Source organism: Urocampus carinirostris, chromosome 8, assembly GCF_059441175.1.
Source record: "Urocampus carinirostris isolate Australia breed hairy pipefish chromosome 8, RoL_Ucar_1.0, whole genome shotgun sequence".
Lineage (NCBI taxonomy): Eukaryota > Metazoa > Chordata > Actinopteri > Syngnathiformes > Syngnathidae > Urocampus > Urocampus carinirostris.
Genome location: NC_142356.1, coordinates 29,220,745 through 29,226,661, shown reverse-complemented (window position 1 = coordinate 29,226,661; position 5,917 = coordinate 29,220,745).

Below are 5,917 nucleotides of genomic sequence, written 5' to 3'. Positions count from 1 at the left end.
GTGATGGAAAAGGCAACCCCAAGAACATGAAGAAGTAAATACGTAAATGGATAGATACAGGACCGGTCCATGCCTTCATGGGGCTCTAAGCAAAACTAAATTTTGGACCCCCTATTACTTGATTCTATGTTCTACTCCTGGGGTGGGCAACTATTTGGAGACGAGGGCCGCCTGTGACATGTTATACTTTTTAAATAGATTAGGTTCATCAAATTGGGTTTGAATCGACCACAATTAGAGCAAAATAGTATATTAAGTACCTTATTTAATATTTAGTTTTGAAGTATTACTGTAGGTTTTCTTAGCTTTATTTTTTAGTATTTCTGAAGTCGGATTTTATTGAAGTTCAGATGTTTTTTGGAGTGTTACTGTATTTTCATTTTTGTACTAATTTTGAGTATTTCTGTAGTATTTTTGTTATATGTCAAAAGTAGATTTTTGTTGTATACGTGTAAAATTTTCGTAGTATTTTCGTTTTATTACAGTAGTCAGGATCAGAACGGAAACAGGACCCACGTGTGTGACGTTTACCACAACTAGACGTAGTCGGGAACAAAAAGGGGTCGTAGCCGGAGACAAACGAGAGCAAAAACGGGACAGGCGGGGGTCAGGGTTGAAAAAGACTTGCCTCGTATACGCGGAGATTCGCAGACGGACTGACCCCAGGGGACTGACAGGGCTGAGTTCAAATAGTGACAGGGAGCCAATCAGAACCTGCGGCGGGTGGCACCAAATGAGTGGCCACAGCTTAGTCACATCAGTAATCATGACAGTAGTTTTGTGATTATAGTATTTCTTTCGTATTACTGTAGTATTATTTTTTAGTGTGTTTGTATTACCTCTGTTGTATTTTGTAGCGTTTCCATATAAGAATATTGTATATCTGTAGTATTTTTGTAGTACAGTGTTACTGTAGTTTTATTTTTGTAGTCTCATCTCTCATCTCATTAGCTGCACCGCTTATCCTCAGTAGGGTCGCGGGGTGCTGGAGCCCATCCCAGCAATCATCGGGCAATGGGCAGGGGACACCCTGAACTGATTGCCAGCCAATCGCAGGGCAAACAGGGACAGACAATGCGCTCGCTCATTCACACCTAGGGACAATTTGGACCGGCCAATCCACCTGAAATGCATGTCTTTGGAATGTGGGAGGAAACCGGAGTGCCTGGAGGAAACCCACGCAAGCACGGGGAGAACATACAAACTCCGCACAGGAAGTCCGGTAGCTGGATTTGAACCCACACAGGAGGTTCCCAAGACCTTAGAACTGTGCCGCACATGCGCTAACCACTGCACCGCCATTTTTGTGATGTTTCCATAGGAATTTTTTTGTAGTATCGCTGAAGGAGTAATTTTCAGTATTTCTGTTGTAAACCTCTTGTAGTAGTATTTTTGTCGTAATATTTATAAGGTCGTTTTTTTCTATTACAGTATTATGCATTGGTATTTTTTCAGTATTTCAGTAGAAATACAATGGATGTATTTCCAAAGCAGCATTTTTGTAGATACTTTGTAGTTTTTACATAGCAGTATCTTTTGGGTAGATAATCACGTAGTAGTATTTTGTAATATACAGTGCATCCGGAAAGTATTCACAGCGCTTCACTTTTTCCACATTTTGTTATGTTACAGCCTCATTCCAAATTGTATTAATTTAATCTCTTATCTCAAAATTCTACAAAAAAATACTCCATTATGACAATGTGAAAAAGTTGTTTTTTTTTACTTTTTTTGAATCTATTAAAAATAGAAAACTAAGACATCACATTTACATAAGTATTCAAAGCCTTTGCTTAATACTTTGTTGATCCACCTTTGGCAGCAAATACAGCCTCAAGTCTTTTTGAATATGATTCCACAAGTTTAGCACACCTATCTTTAGGCAGTTTTGCCCATTCTTCTTTGCAGTAAGTCTCAAGCTCAATTAGGTTGGATGGGAGACGTTTGTACACAGCCATTTTCAGATCTCTCCAGAGATGTTCGATCAGATTCAAGTCTGTACTCTGGCTGGGCCACTCCAGGACATTCACGGAGTAGTTCTGAAGCCAATCTTTTGAGATCTTGGCTGTGTGCTTTGGGTCGTTGTCCTGCTGAAAAATGAACCTTCGCTCCAGCCTGAGGTCAAGAGCACTCTGGAGCAGGTTTTCATCCAGGATATCTCTATATATTGCTGCATTCATTTTTCCTTCTATCCTGACTAGTCTGCCAGTTCCTGCTGCTGAAAAACATCCCCACAGCATGATGCGGCCACCACCATGCTTCACTGTAGGGATGGTATTGGCCTGGTGAAGAGCGGTGCCTGGTTACCTCTAAACATGGCGCCTGGCATTCACACCAAAGAGTTCAATCTTTGTCTCATCAGACCAGAGAATTTGGTTTCTCATGGTCTGAGAGTCATTCAGGTGCTTTTTGGCAAATTCCAGACGGGCTTCCATGTTCTTTTTACTAAGGAGTGGCTTTAGTCTGGCCACTCTACCATACAGGCCTGATTGGTGGATTGCTGCAGAGATGGTTGTCCATCTGGAAGGCTCTTCTCTCTCCACAGAGGAATGCTGGAGCTCTGACAGAGTGACCATCGGGTTCTTGGTCACCTCCCTGACTAAGGGCCTTCTTCCCCGATCGCTCAGTTTAGAAGGCCGGCCAGCTCTAGGAAGAGTCCTGGTGGTTCCAAATGTCTTCCATTTACTAATAATGGAGGCCACTGTGCTCATTGGGACCTTCAAAGTGGCAGAAATTTCTCTGTATCCTTCCCCAGATTTGTGCCTCAAGACAATCCTGTCTCGCAGGTCTACAGACCGTTCTTTTGACTTCATGCTTGGTGTTTGTGCTCTGACATGCACATTCAACTGTGGGACCCTATATAGACAGGTGTGTGCCTTTCCAAATCATGTCCAATCAACTGAATTTACTGCAGGTGGACTCCAATTAAGCTGTAGAAAGATCTCAAGGATGATCAGTGGAAAAAAGATGCACCTGAGCTCAATTTTGAGCTTCATGGCAAAGGCTGTGAAGACTTATGTAAATGTGATTTCTTAGTTTTCTATTTTTAATAAATTCAAAAAAAAGTAAAAAAAAAAAACTTTTTCACATTGTCATAATGGAGTATTTTGTGCAGAATTTTGAGATAAGAGATTAAATTAATACAATTTGGAATGAGTCTGTAACATAACAAAATGTGGAAAAAGTGAAGCGCTGTGAATACTTTCCGGATGCACTGTAGTATTACTTTTGTAGTATTTTTGTAGTAATTCTATACTAATTTTTCATGTTCAGAATGAAAGCAAAATAATATATGAGGTCACTGTTTTTAGGCACTATATTTGATTTTCGGTTTTGTAGTAAATGTGTAGTATTTTTGTTGTATTTCTGAAGAAGTATTTTGAGTGGACAAAAAGTGACAATGGAGCCAATGTTGACACTAAAAAAGTAATCCACTCTTGGGGGCCCCCTAGTGGTTGCGGGGCCCTAAACAGCCGCTTAGCTCGCTTGTGTCTTGGGCCGGCTATGCATAGACACTAACGCCCCCCACCCTTTCCTGTTCTCTCAGCTCAGCCAACTGACTCCAGAAGTTCCCTGATGACTTATGAATGGGGGGTTTGGGGTTTTTAAGGGTTATTGATCTATCTTCGTTATTCATTATCCATTATCCGTTATCGGTCAGTTCATTATACGCTACAAAGCCTAGGAGCCGGGACACTTACTCTCAGCCAAAAGGCTAAGCTAAGGTCCTAGCCCTATAGCCTTGTTGCGATCATAGACAATCTTAGAACTACAATGATCCAACGTCGACCTAAACGACTAACAAGTAAAACTGTGTGTCATTAAGGCTCAGTTAAAATGCACCTGCTCTGTGATGAGCTCAGATCAGAGGCGTGACAAGGCCGTTTTTGGGGGTGCACTTCAACCCAAGCGCCCTTTAAGATGACTGGATTTAAAAAATCTCTTTCCATAATAATGGACAGAATAGGCTTAAATATGATTTTAAAAAACGCTAGATAGATCTTTTTAAATAGTAAAATCAAAGTGTGAACAACACAGCGTCGAAAATACTCCACTGCCTTACAATGGTTCAGTCCATTTGATTCGCTGGGACTGAAAATTAAGTATTTTCTTCTCATCAGTTGACCACATTATCATCATATTTTGAGAGATTATCTATAAACCAATTACTATTAAAAATTGTTTATGAATTGACACTGATTTTTATACTGAATTCTTATCTTCTTGGTGTTAAAGAAGCTTGTGTTTGAGAACACGGACGTATATTATTTATATAAATGACTGAAATAATGTATTTAATGACTGCTATATTTTTGCATGAGGTTGTTGGTGGAAAGGGAGAGAGATAAGACACTCTAGGTGCTCAGCGACTCCAAAGCTCTGAGCCTAAAATCACTCCTGGCTCAGAGGTCTGTGAAAGGAGTCACGGGAGAATAGAAACCATGATGAAAACAAAAGAACACACCAGGCAGGCCCAGGATAAAGTTGTGGAATAGTTTAAAGCAGGAACGGAAGACTAGGAGTGTTTGCAAAATTTACTCTCCTGGAGCATTCTGCAAGCAATAATGTAAAAAAAGAGAGAACATAAAACCACTGCAAACTCATCAAAACCTAGCCGTCTCTACAAACTGTCGGTCCAGACAAGGAGGAAACTAATCAGAGAAGCAACCAAGTGGTCTGTTATAACATTGGATGGCCTGCAGGCATATACAGCCTTTTATGGAAGATTGGCAAGAAGAATACCGTTAAAGAATACCATTTGGGAGATACAAATAACACGTGGAATAGGATGCACTGGTCAGATGAAACCAAAATTGAACTTTTTGAGTGGAATGCAAAGCGTTACGTTTGGCATAAGAGTAACACTGCACATCACCCTGAAAACATTATCCCAACTCTCAAACATGGTTAAAATCTACTAAAACGTGTCAGCTGTTTGAATATTTAAGCGTGGCATCAAGTGACAATTGGGTCTTTTTTTCCTATGAGGTTTGATAAAAGCTTTGATGTTATATTTGGCTGTTCCAACAACTATCAGCTCAAAAATTATTATGCATCCTTAGAAGTCACCCAAAGCAGTGTTTCTGAACTGGTGGGTTGGGACCCAAGGGTGGGTGGCGAGCCTTTGCCTTGGCAATATAATGCTAAGAAAAAACAGAGGGTCAATAACACTCCTAAACAGTCGTACACAAGTGTCATTGAAGTGCTGCTCGAAAGTACAATAAATTGTTTAAAAATGTTATATCTCTAGCTTTTTACCAGTATATTGATCTTTATTGTCACACAATTATCATTGTCTACATAAACATTTTTTTAGTATATTGTGTACAAACTTCTTTCAGAATGTGGCTATTTTGAGGAAGTTTTAGAGTCACTTATATGCAATTTAGGATTATATGCCATTATATGCAGTACCTGATGTCGTTTTGTTTTTTTGGAAAAGAAAAAGAAAGTATATTATCAAACATATATAAAATATTATATTTGACTATTGGGCGGCTGAGTGGTTAGCGTATCTGTGGCACAGTTCTGCGGTCATGGGATAAAATCCAGCTACCAGCCTTCCTGTGCGGAGTTTGCATGTTCTCTCTGTGCTTGCGTGAAGTTCCTCCCACATTCCAAAAACATGCATATCAGGTTAATTAGCCAGTTAAAATTTTCCCTATGTGTGAATGAGGAAGTGAGTTATCTCTGTGTGCCCTGCGATTGGCTGGCAACCAGTTCAGGGTGTCCCCTGCCCACTGCTCGAAGATAGCTGGGATGGGCTTCAGCCCCCCCACGACCTTACTGAGGATAAGCGATGCAGATGATGGATGGATGGATGGATATTCGTCTAGCTCTGCTTTATACTACATAATCCTTTCATTTGCTAAGTACCAGAAGTGGAACACTTTTTATTGATTTGGTTCGCAGCTTG